At 38.0% G+C, this 17,477-nt stretch overlaps 1 protein-coding gene across 5 annotated transcripts in view; it reads left to right on the forward strand.

The window, feature by feature from the left end:
* Positions 1–17,477, forward strand: part of LOC115215664 (85/88 kDa calcium-independent phospholipase A2) — a 100,144-nt gene that overhangs the window by 2,807 nt on the left and 79,860 nt on the right. Inside the window, exon 1 of one of the 5 annotated variants that reach the window (XM_036505842.1) lies at positions 1,332–1,433. The exons of the other annotated variants lie outside the window; for them this stretch is intronic. The gene's annotated coding sequence lies outside the window, so the exon portion shown is untranslated. Of the gene's footprint in view, positions 1–1,331; positions 1,434–17,477 lie in introns of those variants that run through there. 5 annotated transcript variants of the gene reach the window in all.

Below are 17,477 nucleotides of genomic sequence, written 5' to 3' on the forward strand. Positions count from 1 at the left end.
GTCCCAAAATAATGACAAAAATTTCCACCCGCTTCTTTTCGCCGAACACCTGACTTTCACTTTTTTAAGCTCTGTTTGACGGTCACCAAAGGATTTATAAATTGTACTGAAGCCAACTTATTTGACTTATGGCAGATATTCTCATACTGATAAATACTACCAATCCCCGTCCCAAAATAATGACAAAAAAATTCCACCCGCTTCTTTTCGCCGAACACCTGACTTTCACTTTGTTAAGCTCTGTTTGACGGTCACCAAAGGATTTATAAATTGTACTGAAGCCAACTTATTTGACATACGGCAGATATTCTCATACTGATAAATACTACCAATCCCCGTCCCAAAATAATGACAAAAATTTCCACCCGCTTCTTTTCGCCGAACACCTGACTTTCACTTTTTTAAGCTCTGTTTGACGGTCACCAAAGGATTTATAAATTGTACTGAAGCCAACTTATTTGACTTATGGCAGATATTCTCATACTGATAAATACTACCAATCCCCGTCCCAAAATAATGACAAAAAAATTCCACCCGCTTCTTTTCGCCGAACACCTGACTTTCACTTTTTTAAGCTCTGTTTGACGGTCACCAAAGGATTTATAAATTGTACTGAAGCCAACTTATTTGACTTATGGCAGATATTCTCATACTGATAAATACTACCAATCCCCGTCCCAAAATAATGACAAAAAAATTCCACCCGCTTCTTTAATTACGGTGACAGCGTGAGGCCTGGTGATTAGGATGTTGTACACACATAATCACAAGGTTGTGGTTTCGATTCTCAGTCTGCTTTGTTCTTGAACAAGCACTTTATTTCATGTCCCTTCGGGAGCAACCCTACAACGAACGTATATAAATTTCTATTTTCATTTATAACATAAGCGTGTACTTTTTTTTTCCTTTACTCCTGTTTGGAAAGTGACATTTGCTGAAGTGAGAACAGAAAGTGTAAAATGTATGTACGTGTATATGAAATGGATGTGTGCTTGTGTGCAGCGAGAGAGTGAGTGATTGAAGGTGTGTGTTGTCATGTATGGATTTTTTTAGTTGCATGTATGTGTAAGTGGCAGTCACTCTTTCTCTCACACACACATACAAAAAACGATGTATGCATATGTATTTATGTATGTACGTGTATATGAAATATAATGTGTGTAAGAGAGAGCGAGTGTCACATACATACAAAAAATACATAACACACACCCTCACTCTCTCTCTCTCTCTCTCTCTCACACACACGTCCATTTCACATATACTTACGTACATCTTTCACTTTCTGCTTTCACTTCAAAGCAAACGTCGCCTTCCAAAGAGGAGTAAAGAAATAAAAAAAAGGTTTTTAAATTTTACAGAAAAAAAATTGCCAGACTTTATTGGCAAATTTTTAAATTAACATAAACAACTGGCATCCCGTTCTACGAATGCAGGTAATGTAACTTCAGTCCCTTAAATACCTATTTGTTTACTACCCACAAGGGGCTACACACAGAGGGAACAAACAAGGACAGACAAACGGATTAAGTCGATTATATCGACTCCAGTGCGTAACTAGTACTTATTTAATCGACCCCGAAAGAATGAAAGGCAAAGTCGACCTCGGCGGAATTTGAACTCAGAACGTAGCAGCAGACGAAACACTGCTAAGCATTTCGTCCGACGTGCTAACGTTTCTGCCAGCTCGCCGCCTTCGGCTACTTGAATACCATGGATACCAGGTAACCTGTGCTACGAGTACTAGGCCTCCAGACAGTAATGACTTGCTTTACTTTTTTTTTTTTTACTTCAGTTATGAAAAAATAATAGGACAACCCCTTAAGTTTACAAAATGTCCTTCGTTTCCATGAAACACTCTCATTTTGATATATCTTTTGTAAAGCCCTTCCTATAAAAAAAAAATTCATCACTTACGTAATCCAAAAAACCAGTTTTGTCACGCTGTGTCATGGCAACTTGAGAAATACTACCCTCTGGACCGTCTTCTGTCCATTTGTTTAATGTGTATATTTATGAAAAACACTTTCTCCCGCACGCCCCTCATTTTCTCGGATCTTTTTTTTTTTTTTTTTTTTTTTTTTTTGCCAAAAACCCCCGTTTTCGGATACGGAGATTCCGGAAAATTGCCAAAAGTCGGCATTTTGAAATTTCTTGGACCCCCTTCCCCCACTCCCCCAATTTTGTCATTTTTTTCACTTTTTTCCATAACCCTAACCCTAACTAGAAAATTTTTTGGAAATTAATTTCAGAATCATAATCTCCATATTTTTCCGCATATTTTGAAAAGAACAATTTCTCAAAAAAGTTAAAAATGAAGAAATAAGGGTTGGGGGTAATTTCAAAATGCCGATTTTTGCCAATCTTTTTGCAGATACTAATTCTCCGTAGCCTAAAACGGAGGTTTGTGTAGAAAAAAAAATATTTAAAACAACGGGGTGTTTTTTTGGGGGGTGTGTGTGCAAAAGGAAGTCTTGCCATATTTATTTCTATCTGCTTATATAGAACAACATAGAAAAAATTGTCCTTTCTTAATGAAAGATGCTTTGGGGAAATCTGAAGGAAATTTAGTTGCTACTTATAGTTTGTCAGTAGGTCAAGGGTCATAAGGATTTCCGTGTGATAATCAGTCACATTAAAGAGGAAGTAATAAGTGGTGAGAGGAAGAGTTGACAATATATTGGCTTCGTGTGTGTGTGTGTGTGTGTGTGTGTTATCTATAATCTATATCTATAAGAGAGAATTTGTATGTGTGTGTGCGTTCCTTATGCATTCCAAAACTGAGATGCCAATTTTGAAGTGTGGGGTATCAAAAGATGCAGTAAGCTTTCGGCTACCAACTAAACTATATTTTCATTCACATATTTGCATTACAAAAATTTAACATTGTTATTTTTCTTTTAGTTACCTATTGTAAACAACATTTTATACCACCACCACAACGACGATGACGTTACATTTTCTTTGAGTGTGTTCATGCATTCGTTAGGCTGACTGACAAGTATACATGTGTGATAGTGTATGTGTCTCTCAGTATACATACATTTTGGTGATGACTGACACACACACACAGATCTAAAGACTGAGGCAGACACACACGCGGACAGAGATAGGCTTGAGGTGTGCATTAATGTCTGTATGTGCATGTGTCTTGGTATATGCATGTCACTTTACAGTTTTTTAAATTCTTTGTATGTGAGGTTACTAACAGAGATTCTGAGGTCCTTAACATTTGTTGAAATCTTGGCAGTCAAAAGAAAACATAGAAATTAATTGCATTTAAGAAACTACATTTAACATTATAGTTAAATTACTAAAACTCAAGTGGGAGCATAAAGATAACAGGAGTCTATTTTATCTTCTTTTTTCCCTCACCTCTCTTGATACAAGATTTAGTTTAGTTTCAAATTGATGATAATACTGTGAGTTGTTCACCCTGATAAGAGAAGCCTCTATATAGTTTCAGAGCTTAGGGCGGCGAGCTGGCAGAAACATTAGCACGCCAGGCGAAATGCGTAGCCTTATTTCGTCTGCTGTTACGTTCCGAGTTCAAATTCTGCCGAGGTCAACTTTGCCTTTCATCCTTTCAGGGTCGATAAATTAAGTACCAGTAATGCACTGGGGTCGATGTAATCGACTTAATCCGTTTGTCTGTCCTTGTTTGTCCCCTCTGTGTTTAGCCCCTTGTGGGTAGTAAAGAAATATATATAGTTTCAGAGCTTGTTAGAAATAACAAAGAAATCACTCTTTCCAATCAAACCTGACCGTCATAATTATTTCTACTTTTGATACAAAACTATCAGTTTTGAGGAGAGAGGAAGTGAATTGCATTGATACCTGTGCTGAACTAGTATTTATTTTAGTGACCCAAGAGGATGAAAGACAGAGTTGACCTCTGTAGAATTTGAACTGGAATACATAAAGAGCTAGAAGTGCTGCTAAGCATTTTGTTCTATTCACTAATGGTACTGTTAGCTCAACAACCCTACCATAATTTATTTCTGTATTGCCTGACTGGTAGTTAGAGGATGGAGGAGTTGCTATCTGCCAGTAGAGAGGGGAAGAAGAAGGAATGCACGGTGCTGACTAGAAAGAAAGAAAGGATAAAGGTGGCTCTGCCCTGATTGGTTGTATGCAAATGAGTTTATTACTGGGTTCCGGAACTCTCGTGGGAAAAAAAATTTCACGTCCTGGAATAGAGAGGTCATGTCTTTGATGAGGCATCAAAGGAATTTGCCAAATGTAGATGATTGATTCACTGGATGCTTAAGCAAACAATCAATTAGTTAATTAGTGAAGTAGTTAACCAATTGACAAATAAAGAAGTAAGATGGAACCAGTGTGTGTGTTTATTATTGGCATAATGACCCTCCCAAGATATATCAGCAGCTGTAACAACTATGCTACAGCTGCTATCCCTAATACAACTATGAAATAGGCCATGGTATATTGATTACTGACTGTTAAGTTTGGATCTTAAAAGTACATATTGTTTGTCTAATTAATATTATGTTTTGTGTTGCTTCATTGTATAGCTAATTAAAATAACCTTTCATTGCCAGCTTTGTTTATCTCTATTCTTTACAGAGATTGATTTTTGAGATGTCTTATTATAAATTAGTAATTATTATAAACTAGTGTCCCCCTCTTATAAAGATAAGTTTTACTAATGATAGGTGCAGGCAATCATGCAGATCCGTTAGAGTATCGGATACAATAATACTTAGTGGTGCTTCAGGTTCTTTACATTCCGAGTTCAAATTTTGCTGTGGTCGTCTTTTCCTTTCAGGATTGGTAAGCACCAGCCAAGTATTGGAGTTGATGTCATCAACTTCCCCCACCTCTCAAAACTGTTGGCCCTGTGCCAAAACTTGAGATTATTTTTAAGTGCAGGCATAGCTCAGTTCACTTCCCAACCTACTACCGGCACTCAAACCTAATGATTGAGCCAAGCTCTCCATCAATGAAGGAGCTTCTACATGGCTGCTTGTTCTGCTCAATACAGCAGCCAAATCACCTTCAAATCACATCTTACAGTTTAGAAAAGGACAAAGTAGATAATTTGTTGTTGAGTTGCCTCTCTCTCTCTTTTACTCTTTTACTTGTTTCAGTCATTTGACTGCGGCCATGCTGGAGCACCGCCTTTAATCGAGCAACTCGACCCCGGGACTTATTCTTTTGTAAGCCTAGTACTTATTCTATTGGTCTCTTTTGCCAAACCGCTAAGTAACGGGGACATAAACACACCAGCATCGGTTGTCAAGCAATGCTAGGGGGACACACACAAACACATACACATACATACATATACATATACATATATACGACAGGCTTCTTTCAGTTTCCGTCTACCAAATCCACTCACAAGGCTTTGATCGGCCCGAGGCTATAGTAGAAGACACTTGCTCAAGGTGCCACGCAGTGGGACTAAACCCGGAACCATGTGGTCAGTAAACAAGCTACTTACCACACAGCCACTCCTGCCTACAATAGAAAAATGGCTGGGTGGTCATGGTTGGTATCTTTTTGATCAGAGATCTACTCAGTCAGGGCTGACTTGAATCTAACCAAGAGCAAAACAAACTATAAATCTTATTACTTTCTCAGACACAAAACTCCCCCCCACTCCCTTCTCTCTCTCTATTGCTGCTTCTTCCCAAGAGGTAATGCCTGTACCCATGTACATTCTACCCTTGACTTCCATTTACTCTGCTTCAGTCTCTCTTCCTCATCATCATCATTTTTTATCACATGTGCTTTTACCATGTTGGCATGGGTTGGTTGAGACTTGTTAAAACTGTCTTCTTTTAACCAGATGCCCTTCCTGACACTTACTACTTACCATTTTTTTTTCCTGTTTCTTTCCATGTATGCTACTTTCTTTCATGTCCTTGCATACCAAACCACCAAGCTACTTTGCTCTTATTTAGGTGGAACTGCTACAGCTCAAGTAGCATCAATGCAAAGACATTTGGAGACACACTCACACCTACATATAAATCATCATCATATTCTTAAAACCCTGAAGGCAGTGAACTGGCAGAAACGTCAGCATGCCTGATGTAATGCTTAGCAGTATTTCGTCTGTCTTTATGTTCCGAGTTCAAATTCTGCCGAGGTCGACTTTGCCTTTCATCCTTTCGGGGTCAATAAATTAAGTAACAGTTGCATACTAGGTTCAATCTAATCAAATGCCCCCCTCGCCAAAAATTTTGGGCCTTGTGCCTAGAGTAGAAAAGAATATAAAAGCCGCTCTCTCTCTCTCTCTCTCTCTCTCTCTCTCTCTCTCTCTCTCTCTCTCTCTCTCTCTCTCTCTCTCTCTCTCTCTCTCTCTCTCTCTCTCTCTCATCATGCTAACCCTGCTTCAGTTGCAGCCCTCAACTCATTGATATTGATTTCCCAAATAGCTTGTAAATTAGGCACAAGACTAGGGAGGTCCTTTGAAGGGGAGAGGTGTAAATTGATACCATCAACCCCAGCACATGAATGGTACTTTACTTTTATCAATCTCAAAAGGATGAAAAATTCAAATTCTGTCAAGGTTGATTTTACCTTTCATCCTTTCAGGGTCGATAAATTAATTACCAGTTGCGTACTGGGGTTGATTTAATTAACTGGCCCCACTCCCCCAAAATTTCGGGCCTTGTGCCTAGAGTAGAAAAGATTCTTAAAATCGACTTTTCTTATAACATATTTTTGAAACCCGTTTGCATGGATTGGACAGAATTTCTTATACTGGGGCCGTTTCTGGCTGTATGCCCTTCCTGTCACTAACCCTTAGGTTAGTGACAGCAAGAGATGTTTTCTCGTCCATGACCAAACATGTTTTCATGGAAGACTGGAAACAAACAATATGACTTGTGTAAGGGATAATGCTTGTTTACAACTTATGTTATAACCAAGGTAAGGATACAGAGGCACACACATACACACTTATGTGTGTGTGTCTTTGTTTTTAACTTCATTCCCACCACCACCACCACATAACTGGTGTTGGTTTGTTTACATCCCTGTGTCTTTGCAATTCAGCAAAAGAAACCAATAGATTAGGAACCAAACTTCAGAAAAAAAACATACTGACACTCATTCATTTGACTAAACCCTTAAATACAAGACTCCAGCTTGGCCAAAGTCCAATGACTGAAACAAGTAAAAGATAAAAAATAAATAAATACAAAACTTTGGCTCTTAGAGTATTTACCATTTACCGTCTGGTCAGAATTAACTTAGATTCATCCTTAATTGTCCCATGAAATTCTACCCTTTTGCTGATAACAGGCTTAACAACATCATCATCATCATCATTGTCGTTTAACGTCCTCTTTCCATGCTGGCATGGGTTGGATGGTTTGACTGAGGGCTGACGAGCCAGAAGGCTGCACCAGGCTCCAATCCGATCTGGCAATGTTTCTACAGCTGGATGCCCTTCCTAACGCCAACCACTCTGAGTGTAGTGGGTGCTTTTTACGTGCCACCGGCACAAGGGCAAACATATATATATATATATACAATTGTATAAGATATGTTTTTACAAAATTTAAACAAAGATGCTAATTTTAAAGAGTTATAATAGTGATAAATCTTCCAAGAGTGCCTTCTACATAAAAAGCAAATAGTTAAGTGCAGGTTGCCATTTTTACAAGGGGGTGCTGAAAAGTTCTTGGCTTTAGGTAAAAGAAAATACAGGAGGATCAGTTTATTCTGATTTTGTGCAACATATTCCCCTTTCAGATTCACACACCTATTGCAGCGATCCTTCAGTTTTTCTATGCTCTGTAAAAGAACTCAGAAGGTTGGGCCTCCATCCAGGATCTTTTTAGTACCCTCTCATAATATGGTGAGCCGAAACTAGTTTTTAATTAATTGAAATTTTAACTATAATGAGAAGTATAGTTATTAGTGTTGATAAAAGTTAGTGTCAAAAGAGGCAAATATGAGAATTCCTAAAATTTTAGTTGACCTAAAATGAAATGGGGGGGGGGGGCAGGGGGCAAGTCTGGTACCTATGGTAACATCTCTGACAGGTTTTGGTCTTATTGGACCTCTCTAGCAAAGCATAGTCAACACGCAGCTACTAAAAGCTCAGAACAAGTAAAATAGTTTTTGTTGCTTTTTTATGTAGAAATATTTCACTGATTAGGCAATTTCAATTAATGACTAGAAAATTTGCCAATGCTTCTTTTTCCTGAAGAATCCACTTTGCTAATTGTTTTGATATTTTCTCTGCTAATTGATGTTACTATTTCTCTGAAAAATTGATGTTGATATTTAGACACACTGATACATTGCCAATAATTGGTTGCTTAGTTGGATTTTTTTTTTTAAGATTGTAATTTGATAGACAATTAGTAAAGTAAAAGCAAAACCCTAAAAGCATGTTGTTTCTATGTCTGTACCCCTTCACATAATCTGCCCCTGATGATTCTCTCCCCACTCTTTCCACCCTGTATTCCCTCCCCCCATCTCCACTCACTGCATTCCCTCTCCTCCATCTGTCCAGTCCTCTCTATGATTTTCCCTCCCTATAATTTGAGGCTACACCTTGACACATCTTTCTCTCTCTCTCTCCCTCTCCCTCTCTTCTCTCATCTCTCTTTTCCAACTGGAGTTTCTATGCATCTCCCCTCCAGCAAGACAATTGTTTCTGTCCTATTCATATTCTAACCCCTCATCACCTGGCACAAAACCACCTCCATCAATATTGCCCAACCCTCTCAGTCAAGAGATCTTATCTTGCAAGTTACTTGGTGACCTCTCGGGTGCTGGCACCACATAAAAAACACCTTGTACATTGTAAAGTGTTTGGTTTTAGGAAGGGCATCCAACCATAGAACCCATGGCAAAGCAGACCGTTGTGCTTGGTGCAGTCTTCAGGTTTGTCAGTTTCTGTCAAACAGCCCAATCCTTGCCAGCATGGAAACCTAATGTTAAATGCAGATGACTGTATGTCACACTTCAGTCAGTTATATATATTTGCAATTGTCAATAACCTTATAATCTCAACGTCTTCACATTGGTCTTCAGTACTTTGTCCCATATCTTCCTGGGTCTCCCTCTTCCACAAGTTCCATCCACTTTAAGTGATCAGCAAATATATATGTATATACATACATGCATGATGATGATGATGACACACATACACACACATACATATATATACACACACATATCTATCTATCTATTTGTCAGGCTATCTACCTACCTATATCTATCCATCTCCATTGGATTTGACAAGTTCTAGAGAGGAAAAGCACTAATAATAATGAAGAAAGCACTAATAATAATGAAGAAATAAAAGGATTTTTTTCAAAAATTCTGACTACTTTTTTCTCAATATCATCATCATCATCATCGTTTAACGTCCGTTCTCCATGCTAGCATGGGTTGGACGGTTCGACCGGGGATCTGGGAAGCCAGAAGGCTGCACCAGGCTCCAGTCTAATCTGGCAATGTTTCTACAGCTAGATGCCCTTCCTAACGCCAACCACTCCGTGAGTGTAGTGGGTGCTTTTTACACGCCACCTGCACAGGTGCCAGGCGAGGCTGGCAACGGCCACGGTCGGATTGGTGTATTGTATGTGCCACCGGCATGGAAGCCAGTCGAGGCGGTGCTGGCATCGGCCACGAGTCGGATAGTGCTTTTTACGTACCACCAGACCAGGGATCCTGGCTGGTTCAATTCGATTTCGATTTCACTTGCCCCAACAAGTGTGTGTGTGTGTGTGTATATTTATATATACACAAGCACACACACAAACATATGTGTATATATATATATATATTATATATATATATATATAGTGGAGGTGCGATGGCCCAGTGGTTAGGGCAGCAGACTTGCAGTCGTAGAATTGTGGTTTCAATTTCCAGACCAGGCATTGTGAGTGTTTATTGAGCGAAAACACTTAAAAGCTCCACGAGGTCTGGCAGGGGGTGGTGGCAAACCCTGCTGTACTCTTTCAATACAACTTTCTCTCACTCTTTCTTCCTGTTTCTGTGGTACCTGTATTTCAAAGGGGCCAGCCTTGTCACACTGAATCTCCCCCGAGAACTACACTAGGGGTACACGTGTCTGTGGAGTGCTCAGCCACTTGCACGTTAATTTCACGAGCAGGCTGTTCTGTTGATTGCATCAACTAGAACTGTTGTCATCGTATATATATATATATATATATGTGTGTGCGTATGTATGTATGTATATATATATATATGTGCATATGTATGTATATATATATATATATATATATACATACATACATACATACGCACACTTTTACAAGAAAAGAGGAGAGAGACTTTGAAGTGTCAGCCTTTGAAGATTTATAAAAGTCTGGTAAATACGTACTAAAAAGTATTGAGTAATTCTTCAGTTTTTACATATTTGACAAAAATACGCACGCGCACACACATACACACACACACACCTGACTTTTATCTAAGCGGTTAGAGTTAGCCACATACCTATCAGTGACTTGTATCCTTTCTTTTTATTTCTATTTCTAAGAATTATTGATAATGGATTTTTTATAAAAAAAGGTTTTATGTTATCTTCTGTCAAAGAAATGAATGGATGGATGTTATAGTTTCTTCACTAAATTTGACCTATAACCATGACCTGATCTTTTCATGGTGTTCAATATACTTGCACTAGCTGCTTGTTTTCAGCTTTGCTGAAACCTTTGTATGTATGTGTATATATATATACACACACACACACACACACACACACACACACACACACACACACACACACACACACACACACACACACACACACACACACACACACACACACACACACACACACACACACACACACACACACACACACACACACACATATATATATATATACATGTTCACATACACATAGAGAGTAACATTACTGCTGACATAATTTCACTGCTGTATTACTTGTATGGGTGAGTTAAGTTTGTGACATTTTCTTTCCGTCTCGCTATTGTTGTCATTTATATCTACAATGAATGCTTGGGATCTTGAAAGTGAACAATCTATCACCTACTACATGGTGTCTCTATTGTGTTTGTGGTGTGTGTTGCATGCATAATGCCTGAATTGTCTACTTAATATTTGTGTGTAACATACATACGCACACAACTACACATTAGTGATGTACTGGAAGAATGAATACTCAACAAGGGAAAACTGAATGAATTGTTCTTTTTAATATAAAATTTCGTTATGTTTTGGCCTCTGAGGTTTCCTGCTAACAGAGATCAGCAATTTTTTTCAAGAATTCAAAATACATCTGACACTCTCATCAACTTTAAGGAGAGGTGAGAGAGAGAGAGACTCTTTTACAATTGGCAGATGTAAAAGTACAGTTGTAACTCTGGCAGATTGGTAGGAACCAGGACTACAGGTATGATTGACGTATCAAAGTATTTAGAAATAGGGACACCCTTAACTTACTCAGCACTTAACCCTTTTAGTAGTAGTCATCCAAGATCACCTCCTTCCAATTCTATGATACAAGACTATTCATATCAAATTAAAATCTTTCTTCGTAATTTTATGAAAGAACTATTTATATTCCAAATACCAAGAAATGAAAGAAATTTACTCTGTTCTAAATTTTCTGAGAATTTCCAAAATTACTAAAAACATAACATATTTGGTTAGAAAATTTGTCATAAAAGAGCTCAATAATATTATTGAAATTGTTTATATCTGTCAGCTGAACCTATCCATTGTAGGTATCTTATCCGGTGACATAGCCTATTAAACCACTGATCTTTTGCTTAAAAGGTTTCACACACTGACGACTAAACTATCATTCGTAACCCTCTTGAGGCACCCAGGTCAATTGAATGGCCCAAGTGATATAGGACTTTGAGGCTGATCCATCAGCCCAATGGAACAAATGTTGTGAATGGCTAGTTTTCAAGTGTAATAGCTTATCAGAGATCATCTTTCAGTAGATGTATCACAATGGAAAAGAAAATTTGGTCTTTTTGGCTACACATGCCAAAGCACTGTGTGTCTCAAAAAGGTTAATGACTGTACCGCCACCCTTTTGGTTAAATGGATTGACACCCTAATGACTGAAACTTCTAATCCCTTTGGTTAGAAGACCTGACATGCTAATGATGGAACCATCAATATTATGGATAGAAGATATGGAGGGCGGCGAGCTGGCAGAATTGTTAGCACACCGTGCGAAATGCTTAGCAGTATTTTGTCTTCTGTTACATCCTGAGTTCAAACTCTGCTGAAGTTGACTTTGCCTTTCATCCTTTCAGGGTTGATTAAATAAGTACCTGTTACGTACTGGGGTCAATGTAATCAACTTAAACCCTTTGTTTAGCCCCCTGTGGGTAATAAAGAAGTAATAATGGATAGAAGACATAAATCTGTGATGAGTCACTCTCGGAATGGTTGGTGTTAGGAAGGGCATCCGGCTGTAGAAACATTGCCAGATCAGATTGGAGCCTGGTGCAGGCTTCTGGCTTGCCAGTCCTCAGTCAAACCATCCAACTCATGCCAGCATGGAAAATGGACATTAAACGATGATGATGATGAGTAAATCACCTGTGAGTGTCTGTAAAAGATTATTAGAAGTACTAGTATTTCAGTATTACTTAATTATTATACTGTATTAGTTACTGTAGCTCCTTACCAAAAATGTTTTTTTTAAAAAAGCACTATCGAAACGAGATCGATGCTAGGCCTACCTGACTGGCTCCCGGTATGTGGTTAAGAAACTTACTTTGAAATCACATGGTTCTGGGTTCAGTCCTAATGCACAGCATTTTGGGCAAATGTCATCTACTATAGCTCTGAGCCAGCCAATGCCTTATGAATGAATTTTGTAAATGAAAACTGTGCTGTTGGTTTGTTCACATCCCTATAACCTACTGGTTCAGGAAAATAAACCAATAGAATAAGTACCAGATTGACAAAAATATGTACCAAGGTTGGTTTGTTCGACTAAACCCTTCAAGGTGGTGCCCCAGCATGGTCGCAGACCAGTGACTGAAACAAGTAAAAGAATAAAATATGTTCAGCAGATTTTAGCCCTTGGCATCCATTTCATTTTAGAGAATCATTTTAATTAATCATAACACCCACATATCTATATGTTTGTTAATTATAATTAAATTTTCTAGTCTATTCTAATCTGCTGAATATAATTTCTTCCTCATTATCTATAATTACACCAGTGATTCATTAAATTATTCATTTGTTTTACTATTTGCTGCGTAGCATCTTTTTGTTTTTTTCTACATCAGTTTTGCTTGTTCATTGTCGTTAATAGATTAATATTAATTCAATGTTTATTAAATTCCTGACATGACAACTATTTTGTAACATACATGTACAATAGGAAGAACACAACCAAGGTGGATGGTGTGGGAGGTGTAGATCTGGTAGACTTATTCATGCTGGTATCTAATGTTTGATGTGTGATCTTCAGAAAGATTTACTTTTCATGTGTGTATGTATGTGTGTGTTTATATGTATATATATATATGTGTGTTTGTATATATGTATATACGCATATATATGTATATATATATATGTGTGTGTGTTTGTATATATGTATATACGCATATATATGTATATATATATATGTGTGTGTGTTTGTATATATGTATATACGCATATATATATGTATATATATGTGTGTGTGTGTTTGTATATATGTATATACACATATATATATATATGCATATATATGTATATACGCAGGAGTGGCTGTGTGGTAAGTAGCTTACTTAACAACCACATGCCTGCACCTTACACGCATACACACACCTATATACCTACTTAGGCTAATATCTTTCTATCTTATACGACACACTAAACAACAAGCTTCCCCTAGTATGGTCATTCTGCTGCAGTTCTTCCTAGATTGTCCATCACCAGATGTTCTTAGGTTCGCTATTTTCCATGTCCACATCATTACAAGCTTTGCCTGTTAAGTGTTTGATAGGTTCAAAATATGAGCCGCCAGGTGAATTCATCACCCTGAGGTCTTGCAGTAGCTGAGATTTGCTTCCGAGTTATATTTCATTTGTCATTCAGTCTCAGCAAGTGACTTTGAAGATCTCCTACAAGCATCAGTAGTGGACTGTGTCTAGCATTGTCACCAATTTCACAAGCATTTCCCATGTTTTACTGCCATACAGAACTGTTTGTAGAACTATTGCACTTTGTAGCCAGACCTTCACATCAGCACTGCTGTTGTCTGTTGTTGCCCAGATTTGATTCACATGCTGGACTACAGCCCAATTTTACTAATTCTGTTTTTGCATCACTTTTTCTGTTTTAATCTCACTAATCAACACACTGTCTGGCTAAAAGAAATAATCCACATCCTCCACAGCTTGCTATCCATTGAGAGATGGACAGCATTAATCTACAGCAGTGCTACTCTAAGTGGTGGTCTGCAGACCAGTGCTGATCAACGAGCCATCAGCTGCCAGTACGTGGCGAGTTTCCAGGATAGAAAGAAACATTATAAAATGCTTATGAAATATTGTATTATTTGTTTAGAAAATAAATATTTAAAAAATTGTCAACTTTTATTATATTCACTATATATATTGTTTCCAGTATAAATAAATATTACTAAGAAATATTACCGGTCTATGGCACATTGGAAGAAAAAACTTCCAGAATGCCACATCAGATAGTTTGAGAAGCACTGATCTACAGCACATTAGTCTTTTCACAACTAATTCACAGCCCAGTTTTTCCTGCTTGTTGTAATTAGTTCTTGCAGCTTTGCTCTTGTTTCTGGCAACAGGAGAGTGTCAACCGTGAAAGCTATGGCACAGTATCCTAAGGCGCTATTCATCACTTCATCTTCTGCCTTCTTGGATCTCTATCTCTCTCTTCCACTTCACCTGGATGATTGATGACATGTAGTGCTAGAGACAGCTCACATCAGGTGTGGTCCCAGCAATTTTTCTAAGGGAGGGCACAAGGTCAGAAGGGAATACAATTCCAGGAGAAAAGGGCATAATAACATCATTTAGACAGGTGCACTTCTTTTCTCAAAGGGGGCGCATGTCCCCCCTCCCACCCTACTTGGGTCCACCCCTGCACATGTACATAGGCAGTGAAAAACATTAAAAGCAGTAAAAATTGGTCTCATTTAAATCTCCACTTGTTACTTGTCTTGGCTCTTGATATCTTCTCAACCCTCTATCACTCCTCTCTCTCTTTCTCTCTCTCTCTCTTTCTCTCTCTCTCTCTTTCTCTCTCTCTCTCTTTCTCTCTCTCTCTCTCTCCCCTTAACCAGGTTCGAAGATTCCCCAAGATGCCCAATGAAGGCTGGAGGGTATATCAACCAAAATGTTGTGTTAACAACAAACAAGATGAGGACAAATATCCATCAAATGTAAATAATGTACATAATTCCTCATCTTTTAAATATAGAACAGCATTCTTTATGTCTTACTTAACATGGATATATTATAGAAAGCCACAACACTGCAGTATTTGTCTTGAGAAAGCTTCTTGCATCAATACATAAGACTAAAAAGCACAGAATTATGTGTTTATTCTTTTTCTTTTATTCTTTTGCTAGTTTTAGTCATTTGACCACAGTCATGCTGGAGCTTCGTCTTTAGTCGAGCAAATCGACCCCAGGACTTATTCTTTGTAAGCCTAGTACTTATCCTACTGGTCTATTTTGCCAAACTGCTAAGTTATGGGGGCGTAAACACACCAGCATCACGGTTGTCAAAAGATTTGTTGGAGACAAACACACAATCGCATATACACACATGCATATATATATATATATATATATATATATATATATATATATATGTATATATATATATACATGACATGCTTCTTTCAGTTTCCGCCTACCAAATCCACTCACAAGGCTTTGTTCGGCCTGAGGCTATAGCAGAAGACACTTGCCCAAGGTGCCATGCAGTGGGACTGAACCCAGGACCATGTGGTTGGTAATGCTTACACACTCATATATATATTTCTTTACTATCCACAAGGGGCTAAACATAGAGGGGACACACAAGGACAGACAAAGGGATTAAGTCGATTACATCGACCCCAGTGCGAAACTGCTATTTTATTTATCGACCTCGAAAGGATGAAAGGCAAAGTCTACCTCGGCGGAATTTGAACTCAGAACGTAATGTCAGACGAAATACCGCTAAGCATTTTGCCCGGCGCGCTAACGTTTCTGCCAGCTCGCCGCCTTACACACTCATATATACGCACAGATTGCTTGCTCAGGTTTCTGATTCTCCGTTTAGTTGTACGCATAGCATAGTCACATGATGGTAGTAGCAGTGCTGTTGGCCTTTCTTTCATGTTGCTTGGTTTGTCTTTTCTTTTCTTTTTTTTTGTCTCACATTGAAAGCCTGAACAGTGGCATGAATGAAAGAACAGACAGACAGAAGAGGGGGAAGAAAAAGAAGACATAGAAATGAAGAATTGATCAGGCAATCCAAATGCAATCCTTAATTGTGAATCCATTGTTACTGGAGTACATTTTTCAAAAGTATTTAGGTTCATTATTTGGAATTGTGGCAATATGTCTTCTTAACATAACATTATAAACTTAATTGTTTAATTAATTTAGCTCTTTTCACGCTCAACAACAGACACAATGTTTCACATAATTACTTGATTCATCAATTTCTTTCTTCATATTTTTTTTTATTTATTCATTTGTTTAGTTTTCTGCATCAATTATTTCAGCTTCATCTGCAAAAATGTGCATTTGTGCATTTGCGTGTTGTATGTGTGTATGTGGCCTGGTGCATGTGTATATATGCATTTGTGATGATAACGTGTATGTGAGTGTGCATGTAGGTGGTGGTGGTGTGTGTTTGTGTGTTAGTGACATAATTAAGTCATTGTTTGATGTTTCTGCACCTAAGACACTTTTCCTTAGACATTCTTCAGCTTCCTAGAATAATTGTATTTCTTTGGCCTAAATCAGTGAAACTGCTACTGCTGCTGCTGCTCCTCTTCCTCCTCATCTTCCTCCTCCTACTATTACTACTACTACTACTACAGCATACTACTCATAACACCCTTTACTCTCAGTTAAATATAGCCATCTTCTTAGACATGATTTTCAGAGATTTCTCAAAGGTGAAATCCAGATGTTGAGAAGCTCATCTCATGAACAAGGATGATCTTTAAACTGACAATGTTCTTTTATAAATACCATTTCCTTAGAGTGAATATATGAAATCTACCTCTATATGAATTACAATACCTACAATACTTTTTCAATAAGATATTCCCATGAAGTTGGCTCTGGCACCTCACAAAAAGCAAAGTCCACTTAGTTAAGTGGTTGGCATTAGGAATGACATCCAACTGTAAAAAAAAAAAAAACCTGCCAAACAGACAGTGGAGCTTCACACAGTCCTCTAGTTTCCCAGCTCCTGTCAAGCTGTCCAGCCTATGTCCACATGGAAAATTGTTGTTGTTTATGATGATGATGATAAGTAAATCTACTT

Source organism: Octopus sinensis, linkage group LG9, assembly GCF_006345805.1.
Source record: "Octopus sinensis linkage group LG9, ASM634580v1, whole genome shotgun sequence".
Classification (NCBI taxonomy): domain Eukaryota; kingdom Metazoa; phylum Mollusca; class Cephalopoda; order Octopoda; family Octopodidae; genus Octopus; species Octopus sinensis.